Genomic DNA, 14,081 nt, shown 5'->3' on the forward strand with positions numbered 1-14,081 from the left:
GACGTAGCGTGTCCTTTTATGAACAAGGAACTGCTCCCAGAGGGGGAGTTCTGGGTGCTCTGTGCAGCCCCTCCAGATGCCTGAGACTTCCTCCACCTTCCTCACTGTCCCTGCTGTCTGACCTCATGGACAGCAACAGCTGGGCTCCTCTGGCCTCTGGCTCCCCACCTTGGGAGCTGTGGCAAGAGCTGGAAACCTAGAGGACAGTGGAGGAGGGGGTCTATCCTCATGCTCACTCCCTGCCTGGCCTGGCTGTGAGCAGCGGAAGCCACAGCTCCTGCCTGATTGTAGGGACACATCTTGTTTTGTTCCAGTCACAGCCCTGTGCCCCTAATGTGATACCAACTGCCCACTGCTGCTATTACCAGGGATTTGTCATTCTTTGCTATTCCCCCTAACTCTGCCCCCAACTTTGAAAATCATGTCTTTGCTTCATTCTCATGTACCTGTTCATTTGTCTTACCCTATTGTGGTGGTCCTTACATTTCCCGTGGGGACTGCACTGAGGCAGGTAAGGAGCTTAGGTAAAGCTGGTTCTTGAACATAGGTCTTAGGGCCCCTTATGGGATGGTGCACCTCACAGGGCTGCCTGGAGCCGGCCCTGCTCCCTGGCCTGCACCTTCCAGCATGACTCTATATGGGTCTTCCAGCACCACTGGCGCATACCACTGCCCGCCTGGGTCTCTTCTGGGGGAATGTTTACCCTCAGCTCTTAGGTGTAAGTTGCTCCACCTTCTTCAGGGTCATCACTGCCCGACCCAGATGCAGTTCATCCCTTCGGGTTGGTGCCAGAGTCCAGCCCCTGGGGCCTCTACTGCCCTGGTGCTCAGGCGTGAACTCTCGGGGACTTCTCTGAAGCTTTGAGTTAGTTGAGTAAGGAGCCAGAACCCCTATTCTCTGCCTGATATCTGATACTGGATACCAGCTCTACCTATGGGATCGTCTCCCCCAGGTACTCCCCATCCAAACCTTGTCTGAGTTTTAGGAAGCCTGTGGCTGTCTCCCTCTGCGCATCCTCTTGGGTTGGGTATCAGCAGATGCAGCGTTGTAGTCTTTTAACCCCTTTAAGGAGCTCTGAACCAAGGGGCAGATTTTGGAGCACAAATACTGGTGCCCCTCCACCTCCCATCCTGGAGAAGGGAGCCAAGGGCTGGGCATTGTGTCAAAACCTCATCAAGTAGGGTGGAGTTGTGCTCAGAAGGAATTCCTTTGGGGGAAACAAGGGTGTGGGGCAAGGAAACTGAGGCAGACCCTCAGACATGCTGGGGAATGGCCAGAGGCTGCTACTTCGGTCCACAGCATCTCAGGCCTCAGTCACCAGGACGTAGAGAGGCCATGTGGGTGCTCAAGACTGAAGGAAGCGTAACTTGCAAGTGGAGGCCAGGTGTGTGTGTGTACATGTGGGCAGCACATGGGCCCAGAGGGACTGGTGGGCCTGCACTCCTGGTTCTCTGTCTGTTTCCTTTACTCATATATTAAACCCTTCCCTTCTCTCTCCTGACAGGTGCCCCCTAAGGCTTTCATACTCATTCTCCCCTGTTGTGCGCCATCTTGGAAAGTTCCCACTGCCTCCAAACTGGGTCATGGCGTGGGTCTCAGGGAGAGAGAGAGAGGTACAGCTCTGTCCTACCTGCAGACAGCCCTGGGGACAGCAGGGCGTTGGGTTAACTCCTGACTCTATGTTGCTGGAATGCTGGCCTGTGAGGGCTGCCCTGAGGAGCCAAGGGGAACTTGACCTACAAATGTAGCGACTCTACTCATCAGCCACTATTGGGCCAGTGCCCACCGAGGTCTGAGAGTGCGGGCTGCCTCTACAGGGGGCTCTCATGCGGAGGTAGCAGAGAATTGACCCTAAGATTCCATGCCCAGCGAGCCAGAGGCAATAAGGTACAGAGAGTATGGACTTGGGTCTCAGCTTGGGTTTCAGCTTCCCTGGCTGGCAATAACTCATTGGCAACCTCTTGGAGCCCGTTTCCTCATATGCACAATGTGAAGTTAATTACTACTGCCTCGCAGGGTGCCTATTGTAAAGATGAGGGAAAATGCTGGCGCACAAAGGCGGGACCAAAGATGTCAGCAATTGTAATATGAGCCCACAAGAATGCAGGGCCAGAAGCCACGGGTGTAGCTTTGCCATCAACCAGCTCTGTTACCCGCGGTGTGCGGAGGGGTCTGGCCCCTTGCGGGGGCAAGGTGTGTCTCAGCACCTGAGCATACGGTCCCCTGGCTTCTTCCCGTCTTTAGCTTTTCAAGTAGCCCCAGGTGCAGCGCCTGGGAGACAGGCTCTGAGTTGGAGGTCTGTGCTGGGGGGAAGCAGGCAGAGGGAGAAATGCAACTGCCAGCAAGCCTGCCACTGCTTCTCTGCACCCCTGGGAGCTCAGAGGTGGCAGATGGGAGAGGGAACCTGGGTCCTTTTTGCCTCCCCAGGGGAGGGGCTGTCTGTGTGGTGAAGTCCTGGGGTCGGGGGTGGGGGCAGGGGCGGGGGAGGTAGCTCTGGAGGAGAGAGGTGTGAAGAGAGAGGGGAAGTGGGGAGATAGAGGGAGAGGAAGGAAGGAATGAGTGCTTGGATCCTACAAGGGGGCTAGGGAGGGGGAGCAGAGCACCTACTGCACAAGGCCTTCCTGCCTCCAGACTTTTCCAGAGCTGAGGTTTAGTCTGCTGACCTTTCAAATTGGGCCTGGCCTTTCCCAGTGCAGGAGAAGTCACTGTCTGTCCACAAATACTTGTCTACTGCTCGGGGCTGCCAGAAATTCTGAAGGCAAAAGCTGAGGAATTCCAAGCACGTATGACTTAGCAGGATCGTTCCCAAACTGGATGCTTCTCCAAAGAGCCTTCTGGAATTCATTGTGGTTGCTGCTCAGCTCTTCGAACCTAGCCAAGGGCGCCCAGTCTGACTGTGCAGGCCGCCCTCCGGTTGCAGGGCCCCGGGGCTTGGGGAGGTTGACTGAGCCTTTGGAATCCTTGCTAACCTGGCTGAAGGTCAAAAGCAAGGAAGCTGGAGCTGGAGGTTCTGTCCCTGTCGACGGGGTCATCTTGGCCATACCACTGAAGCTGTGTGGGTGTGTTTGCTCCGCTCTGACATGGGCTTGGTGCTGGGGAAGGGGAACCGGGAGGCTGACAGTGGTCAGCTCTTCCCGAGAAGGTCAACATGCATTCTTCTAGTAGGCTCTTTCTTCTCTCTCAGTATGGAGTTTGAGTGGTAGCTGCTCTGCCCTTACGGAGTCTGCCTCCTGCCCCATCGCCAGATCCTAAGCTGTGAAACGTGTGCAGGGCCAAGGTGGCCAATGGCTCTCCTTTTCATTCTCCTGCCTTCCTCCCACTCCACTGCAGACATCACTAGTCAGTCTAAGAAGGAAGGGTGCTGGATCGATTAGTAGTGCCTGCCGGAGAGATCAAGTTGGCCAACCCTGATCCAGTGCTTGTGGGAACAGCGGTAGCAATAAGGATTCACAGCCACGTGGGTTTTGGTTTACAGGACATCTGCAGCCACACTCTCATTCATCATCTTGACAAGCACGGGGTCTGGGGTTGTTACAACCATGGTTGGAGCACAGCTTCAGGAGTGTGGCCTGAGACGGAAGGAGATGGGAAGGAGATACTGTCTGAGCCAGGAGAGCAGAACCCAGCCTAGCACGCACTGCAGGACAAGCTGCCCTCATGCCCTCACTGCAGACAAAGAAAAGGGGCTCTGAGATGTCACATGGCTTGCCCAGTATCACCCAGCTCCCAGGCACAGGGGCTTGCTGGGTTTCTGCCTCTCAGTTTCCAGGGATTCTGGCTGTGCCTATAAAATAGGCTCGTGCTCTTCCCTGGGGGTTTATCCGCAGTCTGCTTTCCAACAGTGTAACTTGACTCCGATGTCCACAGCGGGTGGGGGAGATCAAAGAGGGGAGGATGCTTCCTGCATGGAACTTGCTTGCTTTTCCCCCTGGAGCTGCGTTGTAAAATATGAGCCTATAGAGTTACTGTGCACAAGCATTGATGCCACATCCTTAACTTTGCAAGCAGTAGGAGCAAACGTGAGTCATGAATGGAGAAGTGGGGACTTGGGTGAAGTCTGCATACCCACGGGCCCGGGGACATGCCAGTGCAGTTGTGTGCTCCTGGGCTGGGCTCTGGCCTTGCCCTGGCCCACATGGCAGGATGGCAGGAGTGCTGTCATCTCCTTTATTCAGTGCTTTGCCACTGGATCCAGTGATGTTCCTGGTGGCAGACACAGAACACAAGCCCCTAACGTGGGCAGGCAGCTCCAGAGAAGTCCTGTTATTAAGGACCCAAAGTCTAGCTGCAGCCACCTGGGCACTGTTTGCTGATGGAACCGTCTTCCCTGGCTCTCCTGTCCAGCCCACAGGCCTAAGCCCTTGCCTTGACCTGCCATGTGCTACAATCCTCCAGTGGGGCTCACATGGCCTGCAAGTGATTCTGGCCGGTCCCCCAGGGCCAGGCTGTCAGAGCAGACCAGCCCCCGGATAGAAGGTGCTTTCTGCCCTGGTCTCAGGCCTTGCTTACTGCCTGTGGCTCAGCCCGACCTGCTGGCATCCTTTCTCCCAACTTCGCTGTGCACCTACTTGGGCTGTGTCCACCTGCGAGGCCTTAGCAAGCCTAGCTTGTTACCCCAGGCCCAGGAGTGCTCAGGGAAAACTGGCCCAGTCTGCAGCCCACCCGGTGCTCTCCCTGCCCCCAGCTCTAGCCCAGGCCTCAAGCCCAGCCTGCCTCCTGCTGTCTGCTGGGAGGAGGACAGCTCCTGACCCCAGCCCCACTCCAGGGCCAAGGCAGCTGCTTGAAGCAAGGCTCCCTTAGCCATTCAGCCCTGTGTCTTCCCTGGGTACCCCAATAACAAAGTGGTTGGCAGGAAGACACAAAACAAAAGTATACCTTCCAGGCTCTGTTTCCTCTTTTTCTTTCAATTTCTGAGTTTGCTGCAGTTGGTTAAGGAAAGCCCCCTCTGCCAGCCAGCTGATGAGGTACATACATCAAACAGGGTGAAGAGGAAACACAGAATTTGCCATGTTACAAGGAATATTGATTCGCAGCAGAAGCCAAACCCCACAGGCGTTGGTCCTGACCCCCGTCTCCAGCCTATGTGGCCTGGGCTAAAGGAAGGAGGGAGTCGTAGGGCATCTTGAGAAAGTGAAGGCAGAGCTGAGTTTGGGTCCCAGCTGGTAGACCTGCTTGAACCTCTGTTTTCTCTTCTGTAGGGTAAGGAAAAGAGTAGCAGCTACCTGCAGTTAGCATCTACCTGAAACACAGGTTGCTGGGATGTCTGTGCAAGCCAACACAGTGCCCCAGCACATGGCTGGCAGCCAACAGGTTTGTCTGTGGACTTGCCTTTCCCACCATACATCAATGCTAAGTTAGCCTGAGCAGAAAGGGGCTTAGAGCTGATCTTTGCCAGGAGGGAACGCACCCATTCCTCTCAACACCCTTAGCTTTAGCAGTGTGCAGGTTACACATGGCACCGCCAAGGGGAGTAGCAGGATCCCAGCAGGGACTGTGGTTGAAGAGGGTCCAGTCTAAGCAAATCTTGGGATGCAAACAGCCCTGTGGCATGCGGGGCTCTGAACTGGGGGTCCCAGGCGGTAGCAGGGCTTGGAAGTGACCAGAGCATGGGCGCATGGGGCTGAGAGGTGGGTGCTTTGCTCTGGGTTGTTCTCCCATGCCTAGCATCATGGGCAAGGTTTAAATATTTATTGAACAAATGAAGAATAAATGAATCTGTGACAAGCTTATCACCTCACAGCCTAGTTGTTTCTGGAATTCCACTTGAAAACAAGGCAAAAGAGAACAGCTGCTAGCAGGGAACAAAGGTTCTTTGGCAAACAGGTAATTTCTCTGGGTGCAAAGTGGCAGGGATTTGTCAGGTGGACTGGGCTGGCAGTCTAGAGGCCTTGAGCAGGCGTCGTGGCCATGAGAGCCATACTTCTGCAGAAGATGGACCATGTTCAAATGGTTAGATTCTGAAGACTGAAGCTACACTGTCAGGGCTTATGAAGTGTCTTGGATCAAGTCACTAGATCTTTCTGTGCCTTTGTCTCTCCTCCCGTAGGAGGGACCTACCTCACAGGACTGTGGAAAGCACCAAGTGAGAAGACTTGGGTAAAATGCACACTGCTAAGCACCATGGTTAGCATTGGGTTTTGATATATCTAAGGAGGGTATGCGTGCAGGATGGATTAGCCCAAAGAGAAGAGGGTTAAGAGGCCATTGTAATATCCAGGACGAGACCTAAATTAGGGGCAGACCTAGGGGCTTGCAGAGGAGGGATCAGGGCAGAGTGGGTGGTTCACAAAGAAATGATCAGCGGAACTGATTGAATGTGTTGGGAGGAGCAGAAAATTGAGAACATCTTTGTGGATCTTGAAAGGGGACTGCGCCTCTGGCAGAGAAAAGGGATGTCTTAAAAAAGGAACAGGGATGGGACCAGAGAAAACTCAGTCTGGGGAATACCAAGGGGACTTGTGAGAGATGCTGTGGACTTGGAAGTGCCTGATTGGGTGGGTGAGCTGTTGAGGTTGGAGGGAGAGTGAGCAGTACTAGAAGCCAGGAAGGAGGTTAGGAGGGAGGTGTGGAGGAGGCTTCTAGAAAGCTTTTCCACCCGAGGTCTAGGGGAGGAGAAGCTCACACCTAGAAGCAGGCAGAGCAGCAGCCAGGGGGTGGGGGAGAAGGTGAGTGTCGCAGCTGGGTAGCTGCCACTGGGCTCCTGCAGGAAGGAGGAGGAGGTGGCCGTTCAGCAGAAGGGAAACGGAACCAGGGCTGCCCTGGTGGATTCAGAGCTGACCACTCAGACGGCCAGTTCAGTTTCTAGAACACCAGAGGCAGACTTTAGGGCTTCACAAAGAAGAGAAGAAATAGATACAGATCTATAAAACTTTCCAGGAGAGTATTGTAAGGAAAACGTGCACCAGGGCAGAAGCACTAGCAATCTGCGTGTATTGGAGCAAAAGTCAAGGTGCTGGTGGAAGAGGGATGCTTGACTCTGCAAGTGGATGAGGGAGGCGGGAGGGAAAGGGGCAGCCTTGGAACTGAGGCAGGGAGCAGAGATGTCGAGATGCAATGGGAAAAACGTGAAGCCAATGGCTTTGATTATCTCAGAGAAGGAGGAAATAAAAACATAAGGCAAGGAGGCAGTAGGAAATAGGTGTTGGGAGAGATGGAGTCCTGTGAGAGCGAGACAGGCATTTCAAGCCAGGGAGCACCCGGTGGCAACTGAAGGATGACAAAGTGCTGGGCCAGTCCGTGTCCATGCTGTGATTTTGTGCCCAGTTCCACGCTGGGGAACAAGAGGAGATGCCTACCAGGGGTGGAGAGTGCAGGGCGAATGTGAAGAGGGAAGGAAGCTTTGAGTGTGAGGCCAGAGTAGAGCCTTGGCTGGATGTGGGATCTTTGCTGACTATTTGGAATTTGTCATCTAAAGCCACAAGTAAGACTTCAGAAAAATGACTCCAAATCTCCATTTGATTTTGGGCTTTTTGTAGCAGCACATCTCTGTGGAGCACACAGCTGCTGAGTCTGGAGGAAGAGGCTGCCAGGGATCACATGACTGCTGGGGTGTTTTTTAGGAGGATTGAGCTAGGGACCTGGTGTCTGAGGCCATCTTATCATGTCACTGCACTACTCCAAATGGGCTGCCTCTGTCATCCCTGTGCTGATGGAAGAATAGTTTGGGAAGGGACACAGATGAGACAGTCCATGGATACTCCTTGACTTGATTGCAGAAGTGATTGTGGCCATTCTGACCATGGCCCAGGGAGCCGGCCAGAACACCTGCCTCATGATGTCAGGAGTCTTTCTTCAATGCTAGGGAATAGGCTGATGCTATCATAGGGGAGAACATGTCACGTTGGAATCATCATGAAAAGACCAGGGGTGGATGCTCTGGATCTTACTAAAAATTGCACCAAAAGCACACAGGTGAGAAAGTCATTGAACCCATAAAATGCAGACGGATGGTTGACTTTCAGAAACTGAAGCAATTTGGTGGCCTCCTCTGAGTAGAACTGTCGGTGGTGAGCTTGGTCTCCTTCAGGCAGTGACAGCCTTGGTCATGGGTGTGGCCAACAGGTGATTCCAATGGGGGAGTAGGACATTGCGGGAATTAGCAGTGCGAACCAACACTGCACAAAACACAGTCTCAGGCGAGGCACAGCCAGTGCATCCACCCACCATGGCCATGGCATTGGTCAGAGAGCTCCGAACAGGGAAATCCTTGGCCTTCAGTAACCTGGCTTTGTGGGTTGTGTGTTTGCTTGTCGCCATCTAATTGTCCATTATTTTAAGCCAAACATTCCCAGTTCAGTAAGAGTTTGTATTCTCCAACATCAAAACAAATAGGGAAAGATATAACCTCTGAAGCCCAAGTAAGAAAAGGCTTCCAGGAGCTGCTTTTTAGAAACCCTGACAAATGTTTGCCAAGGGCAGGCACTGTGCTTCCCTGGGCAGCTGCTTAGGCCGTGGTCAGGGTTTCCAGGAAGTTGTCTACCAACGCAGCCCCAACCCTGGCTCCCACACAGAGCAAACGTGTAACAGATTAAATATTTATCTATTGTTCTGTCCACCTCAATAACATATCACACTCTTTAAAGTGGTTGCCTTAATGACGTTTGGGTGTCTTGGAATGCTGCCCTGGGCTAACAGTTCGTGTCTGAAGATGCGAAAACATGAAAATCAATAAAAAGAAATGAAAAGTCCATCTCATGGATAAAACATCATTTATCTTGATCATTGGCACGTCTCAGAATTTCTTAAGTGCCCTTTCAGATGCCAGCATCAGAGGGTGCAGAGGGATCAGGGGAGTGGATGCAAGAGTCCAGGTGGCACGGGCTACTGGGGCCGTAGAGGAGAAGCATCATGTTGGAGCAGGCACCCACTAGGTGTTTCCAACCGAGAATTTCCAGACATTTCTGGTCTTTCAACTCTCCCAGAGAAAACAACAACCTGCCTATGAGAAGACATTTCACAAGACACTATGACGTACTAGTGACCCCATTTGGTAGGTTTTATGTAATGTGGTAGGCATTGTAACAATTAGAGTTCAGGCTCGTTGTTTTGAATTTGGAACATGAAAGCACTACTCCACATCCAGCAGTCAGTCTTACACCTTGTGCTGCCGACAGCACAGATGACAGCATTCCCTGCTGCCCCCGCGGGATGCACCTGGGAAGGAACAAGCGTCCTCCTCTGTGGTGAGAAGAGTGGAAGCTCTGGAGCCCACAGATCAGCTCCCTGGCCTGGCCATCCTCTTCTTTCCTTTGTCTCACATGTGCAGCCCCTGTGGCCTGCTGGGTTCCCTTAGCTCTTACAGGACAGTGTGTGGACAGCTTGGGATGGTCTGGGAGCTCCTGTTGTGTTTACAGTCTCAGAGGCGGTGAGGTTATTGGCTGCCCAGCAGGTGCTGTTGAGACCTGAGTAGGGGTGAGAGTGGGCGGAGGCTGCATCCCCCATTCCTGGCCCCAGACCTTCATGATGCTGGCATAACTTTCCCCCAATTTTTCCACACAGTGGGAGGGAAACGTGCTAATTCAGATTGCTTCCCAGTTCCTTATAAATATATGTACTCCTGGGTTGGGCATTGTGGTGCAGGGGACTAAGCTGCCTCTGGGATGCTCAATTCCATAACTGAGTGCCTGGGATCAAGTTCCACCTCTGTTTCTGGTCCAGCTTCCTGTTAATGGGCACCTTGGGAAGGCTACAGTAATGGCTCAAGTACTTGGGTCCCTGCTACCCATCTGGAAACTTTGGATGGAATTCCTGGATCCTGGCTTTGGCCTGACCCAGCCCTGGTTTTATGGGCATTTGGAGAGAGAACCAGCATATGGAAGATCTCTTTCTCTCTCTGCCTTTCAAAAAATACACACCTGCTCCCCAAGATCTGAGCGCTCTTCTCCCCCTTCACTCTTTGTACTCCATCCCTCCTGGCTTTGTGCCCATTCCCCCAGGGACCTGCCTCTTTCCTGTCTAGGATCCTCAGCCATGCTTTGCCTTTGAATGGTGGGCTCCCTGCCTGAGCAGCTCCACCTTTCAGGAGTTCCATTCAAACATCACTTTGGCAGAGACTTCTCTTCTAGTCTGCACTACTTCTCCATACCGGTCACTGCACTTTTGTGGTAATAATGCGTGTGTGTGTGTGTGTGATTTTTTAAGATTTATTTTTTATTTAAAAGCCAAAGTGACAGAGAGAGCCCTCCCCCCATACACACAATGTTCCATCTGCTGGTTCACTCCCCAAATGACCGCAACAACAGTGGTTGGGCCAGGCCAAAGCTAGGAGCCTGGAACTCCATCTGGGTCTCCCATGTGGGTGCAGGGGCCTGAGTAGTTGGGCCGTCTTCTTCTGCCTTCCCAGGTGTATTAGGGAGCTGGGTTAGAAGCAGAACAGTCAGTGCTTGAGCTGGTTCCCAACCAGTGCCCTGAAATGGGATGCCGATGTTGCAGGTGGCAGGTTAACCTGCAGTGCCCTATCCTGGCTCCTATATTTGTTTTTTGCATGTTTTCCCTCATTCTGAATGCTCTCACTCAGCACATGCTTCGTGCATATGTAGCTAAATGGATGGGAGACTTCCACAGACTACACTTTGTATGCTGTGTCTGTGGGTTCTGCGTCCTGGAATTCAGCCAACTATGGTTGGAAAATTAAAATTGGGCTAAACATGTACAGACTGCTTTCTTGTTATTCCCTAAACAATACAGCCTCACAGCTATTTACATGGCATTTATGTTGTATCGGGCGTTATAAGTAAGCAGAGATGACTTGATGTGTACAGGAAGGGACAGGAGTTTGGCCTTGCGGTTGAGACCTCAGTTAGGATTCCCATGTCCTGCATCGGTACCTGGCTTTGACACTCACCTCTGACTCCTGATCCCAGTTTCCTGCTAATGGAGACCCTGGGAGGCAGCAGTGATAGCTCAAGTAATCGAGTTCTAGGCCCCCTTTGAGACCAGGACTGACTTCTCAACTCTTGGCTTTGGCCAGGCCAGTGCAGGCCATTATAGACTACTGGGGAATGAACCAGCGGATGGGAGCTCTGTCTCTCAAATAAATGAATGAAAAATGCTTTAAAGAAGGACGCCGGAGGATGTTCAAAGGTTACATGCAAATACTGCAGCATTTGACATAAGGAAATTGTGTATTTTCGAGTCTGCTCAGGTCATGGATCCAATCCCCTGCGGATACTGAGGGACCACTGTGCTGGTCGTAGAAAGGACTCAAGAGGTAAACAGGTCCTGTGGTGGCACACGGTTGGTTTCTGTCTTCCCTAAGAGTCAGTCTTTCATGCAGCAGCTTCACGCTTGATTCCAGCTAGAGAGCCCACAACCACAGAGTCTAATTTTCTTATCCCTGTTTCCCGAATGTATCTGTGTGACAGCTCTCCATCTTTAGACACCTGCAGAATGTACCCCCAGAGATGCTTCAGTGGCAGCTCCCCACCTGGGAAGCCTGAAATGCTCAAGATAAGACTGCCTGGGGTGCTGCTCAGCCTGCACTGGGCACTAGCATGGCTGCATCATTGCCAAGGCCACATAAACACAGACCTGTATGCACATATTCACAAACGCAGCCACTACGGCCAAAAAGCAGAGGGCACAAGCAAATTTTGGAGCTTGTATTTTTCAGGAAAATGGAGGAAAAATAGTAGTTTTGACTGTGAGCAACTCATATTAATACCTGTCCTTTAATATTTTTTAAAGATGTATATTTCTTAAAGATTTATTTATTTGAAAGAGTTACAGAGAGAGGTAGAGACAGAGAGAGAGGTCTTCCATCCGCTGGTTCACTCCCCAGATGGCTGCAACGGCCAGAGCTGTACTGATCCGAAGCCAGGAGCCAGGAACTTCTTCCAGGTCTCCCACACAGGTGCAGGGGCCCAAGGACTTGGGCTGTCTTCTACTGCTAGTCCCAGGCTATAGCAAAGAGCTGGATTGGAAGAGGAGCAGCCAGGACTAGAACCGGCGCCCATATGGGATGCCAGCGCTTCAGGCCAGGGCATTAACTCACAGCACCACAGCACCAGCCCCTCAAAGATGTATTCTTTGATTTGAAAGTTATATAGATGGAGGAAGAGAAAGGGAGGGAGGGAAAGAAATCTCTCTTCCATCCGTTGGTTCACTACCCAAATGGCCACGATGGCCGGAGCTGGGCCAAGCTGAAGCCAGAAGTCAGGAGCTTCCTCCAGGTCCCCGATGTGGGTGCAGGAGCCCAAGCTCTTGGGCCATCTTCTGCTGCTTTCCCAGGTACATTAGCAGGGAGCTGGACTGGAAGTAGAGCAGCCAGGACATGAACCGGCACCTGTATGGGATGCCAGCGCCACAGGTGACAGCTTTACCTGCTGTGCCACAGCTCCAGCCCCTCATGTTTTATATTTAAGATTTATTTATTCACTTACTTATTTGAAAGGCAGACAGGGAGGGGGAGGGAAAAGAGGAGGGAGAGGGGGAGAGAGGGAGAGAGAGAGAGAGAGAATCTTCCATCTGCTGGTTCACTCCCTGAGTTTACAACGGGCAGGTCTGGGTCAGGCTCAAACCGGGACCCTGGAGCACCTTCTAGTCTCCTGTGTGAGTGGCAGCAATCCAAGCACTTAGGGCATCTTCTGCTGCCTTCACAGATGCATTAGCAGGGAGCTGGATGGGAAGTGGAGCAGCTGGGACTCCAACTGGTGCACTGATAAGGGATGCTGGCGTGTCAAGTGGTGATTCAACATGCTGCACCATAATGCTGGACTCCCAAATTTGTATTTATTTTGTTTGAATGGCAAGAAGAGAGCGAATGAAGGTACAGAGAGAAACAGAGATCTCCCATCCACTAGTTTACTCCCTAAATGTCTGCATCAGCTGGGCCTGGACCAAGCTGAAACCAGAAGTCCCAACTCAGTACGAGTCTGCAAAGCACATGGGCCATCACCTGCTGACCCCCAAGGTGTGCACTAGCAGAAAGCTGCAGTTGGAAACAGAGCCAAGACTTGAGTCTAGGCACTGCAATATACAATGTAGTCAAGCGGAATGGTGTCTTTTTTTAAGATTTTTTTTTTTTATTATTAGAAAGGCAGAGAGAGAGAGAGAGAGAGACATACACACGGAGGGATGGTGGGAAGGAGACTCATCTACTGGTTTATTCTCCCAAATGGCTGGGGTAGGGTGAAGCCAGGAGCTCCATCTGGGTCTCCCAAGAGGGTGGCAGGGGCCCAAGCACCTCAGGCATCCTCCGCTGCTTTCCCAGGCACATTAGCAGGGAGCTGGATTGGAAGTGGAGCAGCCAGGACATGAACCGGCACCTGTATGGGATGCTGGCATCACAGGTGGCAGCTTAACCCATTGTGCCCCCAACAGTGTCTTAACTGCACTGCTGAATGCCTGCCCCAAATGGCCCTTTACTGAGCCAGGAACTGCAAGTCCTTTGGGAAGCTGGCGTGTAGAGGCAGGCCCCTGAGCCAGTGAGTCCTCCTACCCAGCACTGCGTCTCAGTGTGTTCGCAGCATCTGCGGCTGCTCTCTTGACGTTTCCACTAAACCTAAGGGCATTTAAATGACTGGCAACATTGAAAGCAGGGAATGCACAGCACATCCCTCTTCAGGTAGGAGTCCGGAGCGGAGTCGTCTTCCAGGCAGTGAACCTCCCATTATTTTTGATCACCTCCCACTTAGGCCAAAACTGCCTGACCTCCTGACTCCATCTAGTCTCATTTTCCAGTGGAAAAATAAATTAGTGGTAATTGGAGGGGAGTGGGTTATGTATACATTTGCTCTAGCACTGAAGTGTGGCTGATTCACATTGGAACCACAATGTATACATGGCTTGGAGTCTAGTTATTGGAAAATTACAGCCCCAGAATACTGTTGATGCAAATAAACTTCACCATACTCTGTAGGGTTAACCAAGCAACCCACAACAAATATGTTGATAATGATAAAGCTAAGCTAACAGTCATTTGTAATTAAAAAGTACCGACGGCAGCAGCTGAAGTCTGCAACCAACTCAAGGCAACACCGATGATGTGCTGATAAAGAAAGCGTCTCCCAGACTTGGGCAAGGCCAACCCTGGGCCCGCGCATGGGAAGCTTGGGTGTTTTCCTACAGGAGGCGAGCGCCAC

This window comes from Lepus europaeus, chromosome 7, assembly GCF_033115175.1.
Source record: "Lepus europaeus isolate LE1 chromosome 7, mLepTim1.pri, whole genome shotgun sequence".
In the NCBI taxonomy this organism is placed as follows: domain Eukaryota; kingdom Metazoa; phylum Chordata; class Mammalia; order Lagomorpha; family Leporidae; genus Lepus; species Lepus europaeus.